Source organism: Neodiprion pinetum, chromosome 1 (genome assembly GCF_021155775.2).
Source record: "Neodiprion pinetum isolate iyNeoPine1 chromosome 1, iyNeoPine1.2, whole genome shotgun sequence".
NCBI classification, from domain to species: domain Eukaryota; kingdom Metazoa; phylum Arthropoda; class Insecta; order Hymenoptera; family Diprionidae; genus Neodiprion; species Neodiprion pinetum.
Genome location: NC_060232.1, coordinates 35,604,720 through 35,623,395, shown reverse-complemented (window position 1 = coordinate 35,623,395; position 18,676 = coordinate 35,604,720). Strand labels below are relative to the sequence as shown.

Below are 18,676 nucleotides of genomic sequence, written 5' to 3'. Positions count from 1 at the left end.
CTTCGTTCGCCGAGTCTTCGATACCGTGACATGTACTTGTTACACTTGTGCGATTTCGGTTATTTACCGATTCGATAGTGAAGAATCTCGCACGTAAAAGTCTCGGCAACTTGTCGTGCGTGAAATCTGACGTCATTCGCGAAAAAACCTCGTAGAATCGTGAGAAACTCCTTTCACAAAATTCGCAATCTCATAGTGATTAGATTGGCGCCATTTCCAAGTCTCGATTCTCGGTATAAATACTACGCGGAAAAGTTAAAGCCAGAAAGGAAATTGTAATGATTCAATTATTCTTTATACATGCCAATAATAGATGGACGCTGTTATTTTCTAAGAGCTTTAAATAACCGTCGCGTTTGTATATATAATTGCCTCATTGATTTAATGGTGACGTCATATGTAGTACGAGCGTCGCTTAACGATTCCGATATATCGTTTTGCTGAGAATTGTGGAAAGCTGCTGTTTACGGACGGTGATTTTTTTCCTTCGTTTTTTTTTGTGTGTAATTACTATTTCATTTTTTTTCTTCCTCTCTTTTTTTACCGAAGTAGAACCTTGAGTATAACGTTTCTCTCTATACCGAGGAATTTGTCGGATGTTGTGAGGTTAATTGGAGTGTTTTTCAAATATGGAAAATAGCCGATAGAAAATAACTCTGTACCTTTGTACATATATATATTTTTTTGTATATATATATGCATATATATATGTATATATATATATGTATATATATATATATATACATACATGTATATACAGGTATTCGAGAAACACTCAATTTCCGTCTCTCTTATCTTATCCGGCCAAACGCCGCCTTGATTTTGACGCAACTTATCACTTTTTACCACTCGGTATTGTGTTACAAAAAAAATTGTAAGCAAAATTTTGGCCGTTGGTTGGACGTCTACAGTTATTAAGAAACTGTGCACGTCCAGACCTCAAAACGAAATGGAGAGATGGAGATGAAGAAAAAACAAATGATAAAAAAAAAAGAAGAATAAAAAAAAAAAAAGAAAAATATTGACGGGAAAATCCGTTCGTCGTAATGTTTTGCACACCTGCGCCAAAAACTAGAGTTTCAAGCATGTGAAAATAAGTATAGCCACACATAGATAATTCTGTCGTTAAAAGTAACTTGTTTCGATTTGGCAAGCGTGTTGTAACTTAGTCGCGTTTTGCACATCTGGGAATAATCAATTTTCCCTATTTTGCTCTGATTCAAGATCAATTTTCGTATACGTACGTTTTTTTTTTTCTTTTTTTTTTTTCTAATCTCGCCACGCCGCCTATCGCAATATAATAAAAGTTGCCTTGATTCGAGTTCTGAGGATGACAGATATTGCCTAACTGTTTTCCGTACCCTGGTTTCAATTACTCGTGATTTATCATTATCGACGGTTTTTCCTCCTCGTTATTTTATTTACATGACAAATTCTTGGCGCCACTGACGTATTTGTTATTTTGCGCTAAGGTTTTTCCTTTTCATCTCAAGCGCCGTTTTGCGGTTTGGAACAAGTTTCCGAACTTCTGGTCTATGACATTGATCGGAGCAAAACAAGATGACGTAAGAATTTAAAAAACGCAAATTTTTGTTCACCTTCATCGTCACAATTTACCCGTTACGTTCCCAATTACTTGACGTTGTGCATTTTCACTGGTAAATCAAATTTCTCATCATTAGAGTTATTGAAATTCCGAAACGAACCTTTAGTTACACTTAACTTGATGAAACGAAGCGCGTAAAGACAGAATTAACATGTTGTCGAGAGAATTTTATGCAAAAAAGTATTTATACCGTGACGAAAAAACGTGGCGCCAAGAGTTGACGACATTTATGTTTCGTTTATTTATTTTCTTTCGCGTCTTCCTTTCGTTTCCTTTTATTTCCTGCCTTTGTTCGTTTAATTTTTCTCGACGAATATCACAGTATCGAGTGACTCGTATTTTTTAACGTAACAATTTGGCTTCATCTTTTCTTTCGTCATATATCTGCGTCAGTGGCTACATCGGTCTGTGATATTCCATTTAAACAGAATTCTCTGGACAAATTGACCGACCATTCTATTATGTAATATAATGCTATACGTTTACAAGAATAGATGAATGCACCTTGAAGCCAAGCTCACCTGTGACGGTGGAATGAATGGAAACGTGTCTTGTAGATCATAGATATGCGTATATCTGTCTGTCAATATTGCACATTTCGCATTATAATTATACACGTGCTGACGGTTAGTAATTACAACCAATTTCAAAGATAACGATCCATTTCTCACATTTGTCTATAATTCCGTTGTGCGGGCTACAAGCTTTTACAAATGTTTCAAGTAATAAATTGTTTGGAAAATTTCAAACCTACCAACAGCTAGTTGCTCGAAATAAAAATTTTTGTCATCGGTGTAAATGGTAAAAAATAAACTAGAGTGATAATTTGACTTTAAATTACCAGAAAATTACAGGAAAAAAAATTCTAAATCTCAAGTGTAACAAATAATTTCCAACCTCTCGTACTAAATTTGAGAGCTGAAGCTTGTTCGAGGGAATGAAAATTGCCCTTTTCTCTACCTTATTCGCATTTGTATTTTTATTTTTTCTCATTTTTACTTTTTATTTTACCCATCTCCCTAACCACACGGAATGTGGGCTTAAATCGTGGCGGAATTCCGCGTCGACGGGAATGCCGGTTTGTCGAAGAATTAAGATCGGCGGTTGAAGAAACGAAAGAATGACGCTTGCATCCGGCTGACAATGAGTCGTTGAGATGCCGGCTATATCGGTACACGTACCCGATGTATATGATCTATACCCACATGCCTAAATGTTACTCGGTATATGAACTCAGAACCTCGTGGCATTGCGGCTTGGGTATAATTAATGGCAATATACCTTCTTGGTATATAAATTGTGTCTATTTGAAAGAGGCGCCCCGTCCTATTATAAAATTCTCGATGTATTTTTGTCGGACGTTAATAATAACGTACGTTTCCATTCGTGTCGTCTACGCCATACGCGTCTAGTACATTGCACGGCTACGAAACGTCGATACAATTGTAAATGCAACTGTTGTGCGAATGAAAATCTTTGCCCGCTTGTTCGCTATCAGGAAACGTTTTATAGCGGTGTAAGAATTTGCGAAGAAGAAAAAGGCGTGTTTTACACTCTTTGAAGAAGTTAAAGAATCGAAACTCGGAACGCCAATTGTCAATTATCTGTTCTCTATTATTTCGATTTCGTTGGAATTGCCACGGTTAAAGATGAGAAAGACGAACCAGGTATAGATATAATTATTCGGTGATTTCACATCACTTGTCATTCCAACTTTTCCCCAATGTGTTTTCGTTCTAATTATTTATTTTTAGAAATGTTCGACGACTTATCTCTTATACTCGTAATAAGAATGGTCTGTATAAATAGAAAAACGATGTCCCACGGCCAATCTTATCAAACTGGGTCAGCCGTGATCTATTTTTCGAACGGACAGGTAACCGCAACGCACGGGAAGTGGGTACCTAAGGGTACAGTCATTCGGTATACGCAAACCGGAAACTGAAAATTTGAACGTGACGAATGTGTGTGCTATTATAGTTTTGAAATTTCTTCGAAGTTATGCCTCACCTTGCAGAGCTTCTCCGAATATACATCTTACAGTGTGTTATGTGTCGTTTTAAACGTGCACACGCCTCATTATATACTTTTAAAAAAGCGTTCAAATGACGCGAATTATCGTCAGAAGAATATTTGAAAAATTGAAGAACCAGTAATCCATAGTTGGTACGAAGTTTCCTCTTTTCACACCGATGCACATATGTGTACGAATGTACGGTTAAAAAAAAAATAAGAATATTATGAGAAAAACCGAAATCTAAGGTAAAAAAGTAAACGGCTGAAAAAGTTGTATCATGCCTACGACAAACAACAGGCAACGAACTCTCTTGAGCCTAACCTCGGCTTATTTGTTGGCGTGAAATCGTGCCGGCTGTATAGCCGAGGGTTTATATCGATATATACGTATATCTATATGATATGTTTTAATTTTTTTTTATTACCTATCCATTGGCGACCTTCGCACCGTGTCGACGCTGGCCAATTTTCATACGGCGTACGGACGCTAATAGACCCACCAGAAGCAGATTACCTACGGGGTGTTGAAATTGTATAATACTAAAACCGACACGGTGTCGAAAGGCTTGATAGGTCGAACTCCAAGTCGGGGAATAGTTGGAGACAAGAACGATGGATAAATGGTTTGAAAAAGGGGGCGATCGGGTAAGAATTGGAATAGAAATAATGATCTCAAACCTCTACGATCATTATAAATTCGGTGTTTACAGTCAAGAAGAGTAATTGATTGATGAATGTTTCGATTTTTCACGACCGTGGAAACCCCGCCAATGATCCATCGAAGTTTGAAATTCTAAATCATCTTGTCAAAAGTTGTATTTGCGTTTGGACATTTTACTAGAATTATTATAGTCAGCTGGAGGAACTGGACACGCGACTTTGGCAGTGACAGTGTTTCGTCCCGATTAGGTTCGGCCTTGTGTTAGTGGCGCGTTGCGTCAACGACTCATCAAAGTTCCCACAGGGCTATTTTATTTCGTACTAACGAGGACGAGGACGAAGGACGAGCCTTCGATGTACGTTGGTACACACCGCCTACCCGCGGCGAATGGATCGGTATGAAATTGAGGCCTCTTGTGCAGTCTGAAGAGGATATCGTCGTCGAGTCGAGTGGTGCGTGCATCTCGTCATTCGTTGGCGAAATTCGCTCATTCCATCAGTTCTGCTATAATTTTGGCTATTCGGGAATCTCGAAGCTGCGAGGTGCGTGATTTAGGATTTGCCATTTGAAACACAAATTTTGCGCAAAGGGTAAAAGCAGATTTATGCGTTTTTTGCAGAAACCTAACACGGATAATAGAATATTTCGATAAGCACTTGTATCGAAAAGGTTTGGATTCCAATTTATATCCGCGACGTTTTCGTCGCGTGTCGAAACTCAGCGGTTTCCAAATTGAAAATTTCGATAAACTCATACTGCAAGTGTAACTACGACTTATCCAAGAGAGTTTAAAATAACTTTTTCAGTGTTGTTTCTGGTCTCCTCACCTTGGGTAAAAGAAGCTGCAAAGGAAGCAGGCGCGCGCAGATCCTTCACCGTCGGTTAAATATCAAATATAGTATCAGAGGCGCGGAGATATTGCGTATGAGATTGATTGAAATCACTGGACACTCGAACGGCACCGTACGCACTGAATATCGAATGTAGTTTATACAGTTGCACAGCGCTCCGAAGTTCAGCTTTTTGCACAATTTAATAAAAAAAAACAGTCCCGAGACGGGATTTTTCGCTCAACCGTTTTCACTTTCAAAACTGACGTAGCAGATCATAAATTTCGGTCTCGATTTCATAATCACCCTGTAGAATCGCTCCATCGTGTATTTCGCATACACCGTTCACCGTTATTCCACCATGTTTGCCGGACACGATGATGCTCGTTATCAGCTCCTCACTGTCGGATAATATTTCCCGCGGTTCAATTTTCACTTCGGTTTTACGCCTCGCTAGCTGCGCCGGCGCGTTCGACTTTCGTCTAAAAAGTAGCAGCTTCTTTCGGTTCTTCTTATTTTTCGTCCGTCGATCCCTTCGCTTCCGATCAATTGTTCATCTTGACTTTTTCCCCCCGCTTGAGAGTCCGCGCAACTTGTCATCCAAGCAATTTGCAACAACGCGCGCTTTTTGTCAACCCCTGTTTTCAAAAACCGTATCGCGGGTCTCTCTTCGGCGTTCCGTAAGAATAGGTTGCCCCCTCGCGTCAGTCCGACACAGTGTGAAGAACTTTGGTATTGGGGACTGTATACCGTACACACTGATGGGTTAATGTCTGTATCCGTACCAGTCGTCGGCGTTCAATTTACGTAGCCAATTTTCTCACGCCTTTATATCCGACTGCAGCAGTTCAATACGTATTATTCAATTAAAACTAATCAAACAAGATAAATTGAAGATTGACAATTGCGCGTCGGAGGTTTCTTGCCTATCGATGCGAACGGCGATCAATTCAATATCCGGTGTATGATAAATAATTCCTCTCGGCATTGCCGTTACTTCGTTCTACTTCGCCACGGTTTTCGACGTGACAAAAGGTCCGAAATTCATGTCAGGGTTCAAAATTTCACTTCGCGACTCGTCGGCGTGATTCTCGACTGTACCTTTGCTTCCGCGATAATCATCACTCGACTCTTTCATACTTGGATTTCTCTCAATCGGCACAGGCAGTTTCACCCTTTAAAAAATTTCTTCCCCTCCTCGAAAAAACAGGCACTTTTCTCAGGACGTAGGAAGCCTTAGACGCACAACGCCGGTTTGTCGTTCAGAGATTCCTCCAAGTTCGCTTGTACCAAATCATTCCCGATCGCCTTGCTTTCGAAACGAAACTTTATCGTCTCGGCGTCGCACAAGCTTTTCCGGCACAGTGTCTACCTGCAATTCTGAGTCTCGGGAAAGGAGAATAACAATCGAGACAAACGGTGGAACGAAGTCAAAAATAGCTATGCGAAGCCTGCTGATAACCGTCCGAATCACTGATAGCCGGTATCTGTCGTTTTTGGCTTCTGTTTTTCGATAGTCAGCGTGTCTCAAAAATGACCGAAAGATTTCCCGACCACAGAGTCGTTAATCGCGCGTTCGTCCACCAGCATCCTGATAAAAACCGCACATTGGTCTACGATCAAGACGAATATTTATAACGGGGTGAAAAAAAATCAGCTGTCTCTCTTTTGATGCGTTGGGCAACCGACGTTGCTGAACTGAAGTGATGCTACGGACGGCAGCCTAGACCCTAACCGCATACATGCGGTACGGAGTAGGCTACGTGTAATGAGCTGAGAGTGGCCCTAACTGAAGCACTACATACACTCCTACGCTCACGTCCTACGTTCGTCGTGTTGAATCGTAGGTACGCGACGTACGTGAACGTATGCGGAGAGTGTGCGAACCGATAGAATTGCCGGGAGAGCTGGGATCTTCGGCACATGTGTCGGTGTGCTTGTCGACTCGGAGTTACAACTAGAATTGCTCGAAAATATAAAATATTCCTGAAACGGATATTACGTCGGGGTTTTAATGGAATTGGTCGTCAGGGTGAGGTTACTGCGATTTTGTCGATGACTGCAGGAAAAGTCGGAGCAATTTTTATGGTCCTGGCATTGAAATCGTGAGAAGATTATACAAAGATACCGGTACGATGTGTTTAAGTTGGGCAGTCTGGATTGTTCTTATTCGATTTTCGTACCGTCGTTTTGTCGCTGCCAGGAGAGGAAGTAATGTGCTAAATTTTAAGTGGTTAACATCGTCAAACTTTTGTCGCGACGCTTCGTGCATTTTTTAAACTGACGATTAATGCGACGACTGCCAAAACACTGAGATCATCGTATGAAATTACAGTAATATTTTATTCTATCTTGCTTCGGAGTGTTGACGGAATAAACATTCATTTTTGCATAGAATTGTATTCCACGAGAAAATCAAATCGGTGAACAAAAATGGATTTCGAATTTAGCTAATTTAAATTCGCCGTTATTTTTTTCTTTTTTTTTTTACGATACTTCTCAAAGTCAATATAATAACTAAACTTAACTTTTGCCATCACTTTCTTTGGCACCAATTATTAAGGCTGGACAACTAACGCTTACCGGAAATAATCGTGTATAGTTGACATGAAATCGCAACCGAGTCAACGGTCGTCATGTTGACATTGTGATAACGTCTTAATTGGTCCGAAATTGAGTTTTTTACATTGCGCCGTTTCCGTCGAGATGCGGTTATTTTTTACGATAGCTTGAAATTTGTTTTTTGCGAATCTCATCCTGCTTATATATCAATGAAACATTGTAGGTAGAATGCCGGAAGGAATTTGGAGCCGCGTTAAAACATCCCATCGAAAGGGCAGAGCCAATCGCAAAAGAAGAAGAACTCGATCGTCATGCTGAATTCCTTCGGTTAAGTGCAAGTTGGAAAAAAATCGTGTAAAACCGAACTCCGTACAGAATGATGCATAGAGAAATGCAGAGCAAGGCCGAACGACATCGAGCTCAACGAAAATGTTACGTGACGATTAAAAATTCGTCGTCGCTGCACGCTAGGCGATGAAATTGACGGGCGGACAAAATATGTTACAGTTTCGCATTACGCTTAATCATCGATCGCCACGTCGTAGTCTATTAATAGAACGATTACTCGAATGCTTCTCTCTTCGCGATGATTATTTGCCTCTTGCGAAACGCCGCTGCTACTCTCGTTACGTCGAGGTCGTTATTTTGGCCTTCTTTCTTCGTTTACCCACGGCCAATTTATGGTTTTAAGAGGTGAACCGACCGCCGACCTCGTACGCTCGATCTCGCATGCACGAGTCGCTTGAAATTCACCGATACTTTTATTCGAAAGTTGTAAAAGGGGGAAAAAAATATGCTCCAGGAAATCATCGCTAAGCGTATAGAGTAATATTCCCAATTTTTGCACAACATTTTCCTGTACGACGTAAAACTGAGATCTCTTTGAATCGATCCGAGTGGGTTTTCATTTCATTCATGACTGTATATACCGCACGACGATTTTCCTACCAACTGGCAACGAGCCCAAGTGATTTCGCGTCCTCCGTTTCCTGCTGGCGCAATAAACAATTTTTGTGTATACAACATTGGCTGGTATCAGTTATTTATCTCGCCGAGAACTGAGAAGAAGTGGCTGAGTCTAGACTGATATAGACGAATGTCAAATCCGGTGGGGTCCACGAACCCCTTCGGCAGCAATCCCACGAATAGGCATCTCATGACCCTGCGATCGGCAGGCTCTATAAATTGACTCTGTATTATAACGCGAGGCGGCGCGTCGTTGGATGAAAATTTAATCGCACGTCAAACATCGGGTATACCTAACATATTGACTATATAGGAATTTTTGCGATCAATTTTTGTCCTCAGTATCGTCGAGAGCAGATCGTAAAGATTTCCTTACGCGCGTTCTACGTACGAGATTGCAGCTTCCGGCTCGATTGTCCTCTTATTTCCGTTTCCTCAAGCCTGCAGGCTTATACTTAGAACTCGTCGGTACATCGCACCGTAATTGCCAGAGTTCGATGGAGAAACAGCTGCCATTGAGACGGTGATAAAATCTGTGTCGTTGGAATTGCCAGCCTAGCTCTCAGGTTTTGATGTATGTAATTACTACGTGCTAACCTGTCTGATTGTTGGAGGATGCGAGATGAGCCTTTTAATTTCCACGTCGCAACGAAACCATCGATGCTTACAGCTCAATCTTCGGGAAGTTAACGATACGTAGAGAGAAGTTGCAATTTTTTTTCTTTCTTAAAGTGGTTCGACTTGAAGGAAACATCTCCTTTTTGACCGTGTCCAGGACCTGGACAGTAATTGACCAATCATCTGCAACTTGCATTCGAATCGCACTTGATTCGGTACGTAATACTCGCGTTAGATTTTTCGAGTCGGCAAAGTAAAGATGCGACCAATTATTTGAAAAATCTTGATTGCACAGGTAAGGCGAATAGAAACACACGCAATATATGTCTAATTGAGTTCCGCGACACGAGATCAAGTGGTGCATTACTTTTAATGACGGCAAACGAGTCAATTAGGGAAACGTCAATAAGAGATCTTTCTTCGCCGAGAGGTGATCGAGGTGCATTCGTAAAACTGGTTTCTTAACTTCTTCTCGCACCTATGAACGTGGATGTATAGGACCACCAAATGGCTTGACCCGAGGTCGTCATCCGTACGTTGACCTAGACCTGTGCGGACTCTTGAAAAATAATAAATACTCTCGTCGTGGTTCAGACTGATAATCAAATGCACCTTTCTATCCATATTCCGAGTTTCAGTCTATCAATTGTTCTCTCAACTGGAATGCTTAAGAAGATTTTTGTCGGAGTGTATGTGATTCTTAAAAACTTTCGAGAAAAAACGTGAAATGGGTTCAAGTAAGTTTTCGCAAAGTATTCACCGGAAGCTTTACTGTGAACAGAGAAAAGTCGAATCTGCGAATTGGGCTCGTATGCAGAAGAGATTTGACCCAGGGTCGATCATGGCGTATATGGGTCAAGCCCTGGAAGAGCTTATACACGAGATCAGAGAGTGTAAATATATATACAAGTTCAGCGACGCGATATATTACTCGGTAGAAATTCTTGGCTGTGCTACAAAGTTGTGGAAATCGTTTGGTTCATATGTGATATACATGTACGTGTGTATGCGTGTGAAGAAATGCCGTGTGTCTGATGTGTATGTGGCGATAAAGGTTCCGCACACGCTGGGATGCTTTGTCATGTTAGCTGTTGCGCACACGCACCGATTATCCATGGTATTTGTATAAAACACCTCGTTTCTATGCGTGTATAAGACACCTTTGCTGTCGACGAAGTTCTACAGTACGAAACACGTGGCCGGTCACGTAGACCCAGTTTTCTGCGCATGCGTGCGCGCGTACGAAGTGCAACGAGGCGCGAAGATCACGCCGAATAACGTGCGTGCGAGAGATAAAACCGATTTCATTCATAATACTCTTATCATCCGAGAAACGAAACGCTAACGTATGATGATATTTTGAGAACGACATACCTTGTACATTGAGCCCTACTACGATAACGAATCAAAGTATTGTGCCATCGAATTAAGTCGCGTTGCATCTGCTGTATACTCGTTACCGTTCTTATAATCTTTGGAACACGCGCAAACGGGTGTCGAGGAGGACGCTGAGGAAAAAAGGTTTGAAATAAACGCTCACGTATAATCGTGATACCGGTAGGAGAGGAGGAACATCTACTGCGCACCGACGCTCAATTTTACATTGTAAAAATATGCCAGACGATGAAGTAGAAATCACGATTTGGTATATTGATCAGCAAGTGCCAAACTCTTTGGGGATTTCAATAGTCTTTTCACGGAATTTGGTTCTGTATTAAAATTGTGTTGGATGCGTTGATGTTACGAACCGAGAGGAAGAATCTAAGAACTGTAAAAATTTCAGATTTCTATCGAAAATGAAAAGTCTCCGGCCTTTTTCGAAACGCGACTTGACTCGCTGCTTCCACCGCGAAGCATTAGTGTAAAGAATTTGTCACGTAATGAATTATCGGAATTGTTGTTCGGAGCGGTCGTATTTTTAGATTATCGTTTGAAAATTCGGAGAAGACAAACAACGAGGTAAATCAAAATTCGTGATTAGCAGAATAAGAAGATATAGAGAAAGAAAATAATGATGAAAAAATAAAATAAAAAAATATGGACTAAAAACACGTGAAATTGGGTGGTTATACACGTGACAGTGTCACGTTGTAGGAGCCGGCCGTATGCCGAGGGATACTTGAATTCAATTAACCATCGGTGGGAATAAAAATAAAACCGGTAGATTTATGTTCACTAATCGCGATATCGCTTCCGTTTCGCGTTGGGAAAAAAGGTCTTGTCGAAAATTGACTTGAGAAACTCGGATCGATCGTGAAAGTCTGCAGAAGCGTTATAAGACTTTCACTGCTTTTGCGTGTGGACGCGTTTTTACGCTCCGTTCTGACGACGGTTCTAATTATTGAGTAATTTAACGAGCACGGTCGTCTTGGAAAATTTTTTCGTATAACATCCGGATCGAGTCTCCGTCTTTCTCGATCACTGCCAATAATAAATCGGTTCCGACACGCCGCGAAAGTCTTCTCCGAATCCTTCCCGGATGATCCTCTTCCATTCGGTATAATCCTGGACCTGGAACCTGCACGTATGCTAATAAACGAGCTGGCCTCTCATACAATACGTGTCTGCGAATTACGTTAAACCGTTTTTTGCTCGAAACCAATTAATGACTTGTCAGTAATAAAATGACACAACGCTGTACAAAGTGCACACAATCGTTCTTCGAAGTGTTCAAAATTATCACTACTTTTAAACCGTTAACGCGGGTTTCTCCCATGTTTTCTTTTTCTAGACATGAAATATTCGAAAAGATTTTTTCGCGTGTAGCAGCCAGCCATTGGATCGTTATTCGTGTATCTTATCTCATACCCATTCCATTCATAAACATCTTATTACTCAGAATCGCTAACGTAACTCCATTCAAGGAAACGCGCAGGCTAGCACGGCTGGGGTGGAGGATGATTAGGCGTTGGTAATTATCCTTGACTTGACCTTATTTTACGGCAAAATCCACCAGCCCGAGTCACATATTCAGCAAACGTTGATCTTGAAGTGCACCAGCTGGTACGTGGATCGTTGTCGACTGTGCGATAATTGAATGTCTCTCGGTGTGAAATTAATAACCCTCTATCACAGAATGTTGGTAATACGAACTCACGAGCGTGACAAAAAAATTTCAGAGCTTGTGCCAAAGCCTAGTTTCACTAATTGGGAGAACGCAAGTTCGGTCACGATTCGTGTTTAAAAATGAGTTTCGGACGAACAACATTGATGATCGGTAATTGAGGATGGAGGAAATACTTCCAAAGTATAACAGCCCCGTTTCCGAGGAGGCATTCGAAAAGAGACCGACTTCTCGACCTGCGATTTCGTCACGACCGGGTAATTCGGTTGCGTAACAGCGACTTCGAAGCGAACGCCAATTCCCGAAGACCAGTGAAAACTGGTCCCGCATGCGTCATTTCCGCCTTCGGGATGTTGTACACTATGTTGCAAACCTGGACGAGGAATCGGGCAAAGAAGAGGCGCGGACAAAGGTTGAGTAAGAAATGGTCGATGCGAACGCTCGCCGGTGTAACCAAGAATCGAATCGCACACCGTGCATATTTGGCATTCTTTCTCATCGAACAAGACGCTGCAGCGATGCTCTTCACAGAGACGAAGGGGGCGGAGGTTCGACGTCGCATGGTGGAGCTTCGTGTCGTCAGCCTCAAAGTCATGAGGATATTTTTCACTGGATACCACCTGCGCCTGGATATATATAGCGCAATACTACGGAGCACAAGACGAGTACGGTCATGGTGTGTGAGCATGTGCGAGCATGTGCGAGCATGTGCGAGAGTGAGGGACTCGCTTCCCGATTGGCTGATCGTGGGTCGCGCGAGTTCTACTTTACTCCCATATGAACAACGGCCCTAAGCTGTATGAGGTTCGTGTGTGCCTCTGCACCGATTTCCACGCAGACATATCCGGAGGGACGTTCGCCATGGGTTCACCGATGCGTCAATTTTTCTACATGTGCAGGGGACTTACCGCGGCGCCGCGCCGTGTGTGGTGCCCCATCGCTTGGTAGGGTATAAGGTCGAAACCGTCCGGCCAGGCTCATCGAATCGCTCGTTTTGTTGCCCGACTGGACAGGTGATCGAAATACACGAACACCATTCCGTCACATCGCCCCTCCTCATTCCTCTTCATCCCATATTCGACTATCAACGCGACAGGTATATTATGCACGCTGATCCCGTGATATTCTACGGTCATTCTATAATAACGGATAACCTGGACGCGAGTTGTGGTATCCACTTGGTATCGTCCTCGTCGTCGTCGTCGTCGTCGTCTCGACGTATCTGATAACAACCTGATCTTACCCTGCGAATATCCTGTCAGGGAATCGCGCGGGCGGAAGTTACCGACAGATGTATGATGATGTTACATGTTTTCTATGTGCTACGGTTTTCTCAAGCTCACAAGTGCGAAGGTGGAATCTCGATTTGATTGGGATAAGGTAATATGCCGAATGATGAGAACTTTTCTCTGAATTTCAGCGTAAGAAGATCGCTGAAAGACGATGCGATTGTAAGGAGTGCAGAGATTTGTTATTCATGCACCGTGTCAATGATCGGGCAAACTTTGAAACGCCTAGTCTTGATTTCGTGTGAATTTTCAAGTATATGTTAATGAGATGCGAGTAAAAACGTTAAACGGTACAATAATGAATGCAAATCACGTGGTATCCGATATTGAAACAATTCGGTAATTAATTATTCATAGGTTATGCCTATACTGGATTGTTGCAAGTTTTTTCTCTCCAAAGTTTGCGGTTATTACATGGGATCCTAACCTGTCGTGTATCAGGAGCCGAATGAATTGAGAGACGACAAATAATTACGAGGAAGTGTGAGAAAAACAGGAGGACAGAAGACAGGGACTCGATCAGTTCTGTATCTTGTATAGACGGTCAATCAGCCGGAACGAGTAATGCGGTGCGTCACACACGCAGACACACACGCACGCACGTTAATATACAGCAATAAATAGTTGAACTACATCTATTAATATCGGTGATATCACCCGGGTTAACTGATGTTTGGTACAGCCAACCAATGGCTTAATTATTATGTCCAAGACAATAGAACAAGCCTGGTTGGTAATATTTCTGATCGATTGTAACACGGTCTGTCGATTAAGGACACACGATATTATATATTATACTGTGGCTTCGACTGATCAGAGAATCTGCGAAACCGCTAACAAAGAAAAAAAAAAAAAAGACAAAAAGAGATCCGAAACAGTAAGTTGTACAGTCGTTTTGTTTTTCTCTCTTAGGTATTTCCAAGTTTCAATCGCTCGAAGAGCCGTAGTGTCCAGTTTTACAAAGCTTTGCTCCGCAAGCACGCGGAAGTTTTAATAGTAAATATTCGAATCTCGAGTGTTATTCCGACGAATAATTCGCGGAAGCTTTCATTGCGTGGAATAATTATTTTCAGGATCAAAGAACCTTGCGGTTTGTATAAATGTTTACGAGCCTTGAATGAGCTGACCGACGAGTAAGACTAAACGCTGCATTACGTCCTATCATTAATCACAGATCCCTAATTTTTTCGAAACTGAATGTTTCACCAAATGCTTCACCTCAGAAACTATCACATGGAATTTCCGTAAAATGACGTGGCCAGTTTTGGTCAATCATCTTCTGGAAGAAGCATGGAAAACTTTTCTCCTCTTCTTAAATCACATCGCCAGTCGAGATTCCACTTATCAATTCGTTAAGCCCCGTATCTTTTAGCTCTTCTCCAGTGCAGCGTCGCAAACTCGAATGAGGGTAAGCGACGATGGGGTGGCGTGTTTACAGTCACGTAGTCCTTAAGGAAGACGTCAAAGTCCGGAGAAATACGGTAGTCGCGTTTAGTCACGCGATTAGGCGATACTAAAGTTATAGCACTAATCTTTTTTCTCCTAGACGTTACAGGGATGTGACCAGATTCCAGACTAACACTTCCTAGCTTTGGTTCCATTTTATTTTATTTATTTTTTTGTTTTTTCAACTGTATTTTTTACCCTTCTTCTTTGACAATCTGATCAACGCCGTGACTTTGGACCGAAAGTATGTCAGGTCACTTCATCGGCGTGAAAGGCAATGATCAACCGATATACGCGGCTCGTTGGTCTAGGGGTATGATTCTCGCTTAGGGTGCGAGAGGTCCCGGGTTCAAATCCCGGACGAGCCCAATTTTTTTTATTCAATATTTTTACAGCGGTCATAATTTTTCAGCACTTATTATCCATTTCGGTTTGATTTTAAAGACATTAAGACTGGATTGCCACGGTTTGTCATTCCATTCTGCCTATTTACATCCTCGTGTTTCTTAAGATCCAATGCGCGAGTTGAGATACGTTACCGAATCAAACGAGATCCGGAATTTTGTAATTTAAACAATTTTTTTACCGAATTAAATACAACGCGAGTGAAGGGCAATTCCTCGTTGTACGTAAAGCGTGACGCGCGGTCTCGTTAGGAGGTCCGACGAACGGGTGTTGCGGATGACATGTCTGTGATATCACGCATCTGTGAAGGAGTGACAAGAAACAATTGAGATAAATTAAAGTTATAATTAACGCAGTGAACCCTATGCTGCAGTCACAGACTGTTGGACGCTGCACGATTAAACGCCCGCATTTCCAATGCTTATTTTATATTTTACTGTAAAGCGAACTAACCGATTCATGCTTCACTCGGTGAACGTTTTGATACTCAAACACGATTCCGCGTGAAGTACAATAGAAGCGAATCACTTTTTGATCCAGCAAAACGATTTTAGTTCATTTGAGAAGCTATCGGTCGAGACAATCTGCTTATTGAACAACTTAAACGAATCAATTAGTATTGAACGAATCGTGGTTGACAAAATTATGAATTAGATTGATGAGACGGTAAGCTTTCTCAAATTAAAAAATTCTCCACGGTCAACAGTGTGTTTTGCGTGTTAGATTGAACGATATTCTCAGTTGAAAAGGCTAACCGCGGTAATAAAGAGAGCGATATATGTATTTTCGAATTTTGCTTAGGTAAGACCGAGACTAAAAGACGATTGATCGTCGGTGTCCAGTGTAATCGGAGACTTGACAGCCCATTGGAGAAACACTCGGGACTATATGGCGCGATGATCAGAGTTCGACGATAAATTGAAATCTTTTAGTGGAAGTTCCCGGAGCTCCAAAAATGAATTCCTTATCAATTTCGTGCAGATTTATTGTGCCATTTCATCACCGAGCAACGGCGCTCGGCGACGAGCAGTTTAGCTCGGTCGGGATCGATCTATCAAGCATCGATCTGCATCTTGTTTATAAACACGAATGGTTTATCATCTGGGTCAACGGTATAAACTAGACACGGACTAGATGCTCCTTCTTGAGATCCGGTTTTATCTCAATTGCAGAACCGTGCACAGTGTGCAGGTTCTGCGGCGCGGTACAAGGTATAGAAGTACAAGGAGCCGGATGAAAAGATAAGGTTGAAAAGCTCTCGAAAAGCAACATCAAAGAATCGGCAAAGTCACGTGGCGCGGCCGAGTCGGATCCCCGTATCAAGGCCTCAAGTGCCCATCGTGAGCCTGTATTGGCACCAGACCCGCAGACGGAGAAACCGATATCGCGCATCGTCCACCATATTCGCCGATTTATTTTTGAACCGATGATTCGCGAGTTCCCTCTGGAGCCCGGCTGTTAAAACGAACAGGAAGGAGAAGAAGAAGAAGAAGAATTAGTTACAGAAGGACTTGTGTCTGGGGTATATTTAGCCGTGGGACAGAACTTTCCTCGGTCACGATCCTTCCTTTCCTCCTTTCGAACTCGTTACGGGACATCAATATTAAACCGCGTGAAAAAATGGAATCTCGAAGCGATAAAATCGAGCTCCGATCCCCGGGCGTTGCGGTAAAAAGAGATAGAGCAGCTCGCGGCGCAAGAAACAACAAGTAAACAAGTCCGGTCAACTTCTGGGTGATCCAACTGGATCTGCAGGTTTCCGATTCGATTATAACGCACGCCGGTCTTATTATATCTTATACGCAGGTGGTTCGCGTGTATCGGGATCAATTTATATTTAGAGTAAAGATCGTTTGTTAAATCGTTGCTCCGAGCCATTTCGCGTTTCGTCTTTCAGCGAGCAACGGGATTCTCCCCCCCAATTGCAAGGACCACCCTTGGCCCCCAATCGCACCTCTTCCATCTCGGATCAATCGGCACTGGCGAAATTTCACTGACGATACGTAAACCGAGATGGAACGGTTCGAAACAAGGTCGGAAACCGATTTCAATGTCACTTGGTTAATGGTTGTTTCCTTTCTTCTTCTCTTTCCCCCTTTCCTTTTCTAACTGATATCTCACCTTGACGTTGACTCGTTGTTGGCGGATTCGGCGAGGAAAAGATGCTGCGGAGGGCCGATGGCTTGGATGGTCTTGGATGACGGTGCACGGGGTTGTGATGGAAGCCTGGAGACGTCCTGCCTCTAATATACCTCGCGGTGGGCGACCACGTCCTTACGACAACCACCCCCTGCACGAGCTTGCAATTGTGTTGGTTATACGCCGTCGATTCGTGCCTACACAAACTTACGGCTGATGAACTTGCGCCTGTGTTTATTACGTCGGTGTGTGTCCGCTTCGCTGTACTTATCAGCATCTTCGCGTATCTTCGACTCTTCATCCCTCTCTCTCTCTCTCTCTCTCTCCCTCTCGAGGAGCTTCACAGAGGCGTATAATCACCCGCACATGTACTTACCCAATTCCCGTACAGGTCAACTCTTTAATTATTTTATTAACGATAGACGTAGAAATGGTATGGATACGCGTGCATGCAGCCATCCCAAAGTCTGCAACAAAGCTTGCGTGAAACAATTTCTAGATTTTTTTCTTTTCGAATTTCATTAAGCTACCCGCATTCCAAACGATTTAATACATCTTCAGCTGTATAATTGCGGTAGGGTTCGGTCTATCTGATAGTACAGTTTATTCTTAAATTCGAAAATTATTTTTATTCTATTTTTGACGTGCAAATATTGCTGTCCTTTGAAATCTATTTGCTATTTTCAGGCTGCCGTTTTACGGTGAGAGTTCTTTTCCACGCGTCGCAATCACCATTTATTATAGAAATTGGAGAACTGTACATTAGGTATTATATGAGAAAATATCGTTTCAACAGGTAAACTCTTTACTCGTACTGCAGATATAGGATGTTCAAAAGCTATTATGTTGAAAAATGTACCAATGAAATCTGTATATTTTCATTCCTACTTGTAAAAATGGTTTTATTTCCACCAACGACAAGCAATTGCTCAGTACTTTTCTCGTTATTATTTCAGAAAATTTTCATGATTCATTCGTATATAAATTTTCCAACAGCTTCGTACATCGAAATGAATAATTTTTCAGGATGTGTTTGGCACAAAGTTAAGTCATCTTAATAAGAATTTTCACTGT

General features: G+C 42.0%; 2 protein-coding genes and 1 non-coding gene across 6 annotated transcripts in view; 2 read left to right on the top strand and 1 right to left on the bottom strand.

Annotated features, from left to right (window-relative positions):
* The window catches only part of ITP (ion transport peptide), a 42,639-nt gene extending 24,921 nt beyond the window's left edge, over positions 1–17,718 (bottom strand). Inside the window, exon 1 of the mRNA XM_046626360.2 lies at positions 17,585–17,718. The gene's annotated coding sequence lies outside the window, so the exon portion shown is untranslated. The remainder of the gene's footprint in view (positions 1–17,584) is intronic.
* Prosalpha5 (proteasome alpha5 subunit) overlaps positions 1–18,676 on the top strand; it is a 153,616-nt gene that overhangs the window by 29,121 nt on the left and 105,819 nt on the right. The window lies entirely within an intron of this gene.
* On the top strand, positions 15,355–15,426 carry TRNAP-AGG (transfer RNA proline (anticodon AGG)). The gene has a single exon. It is a non-coding gene; the product is annotated as a tRNA-Pro (tRNA).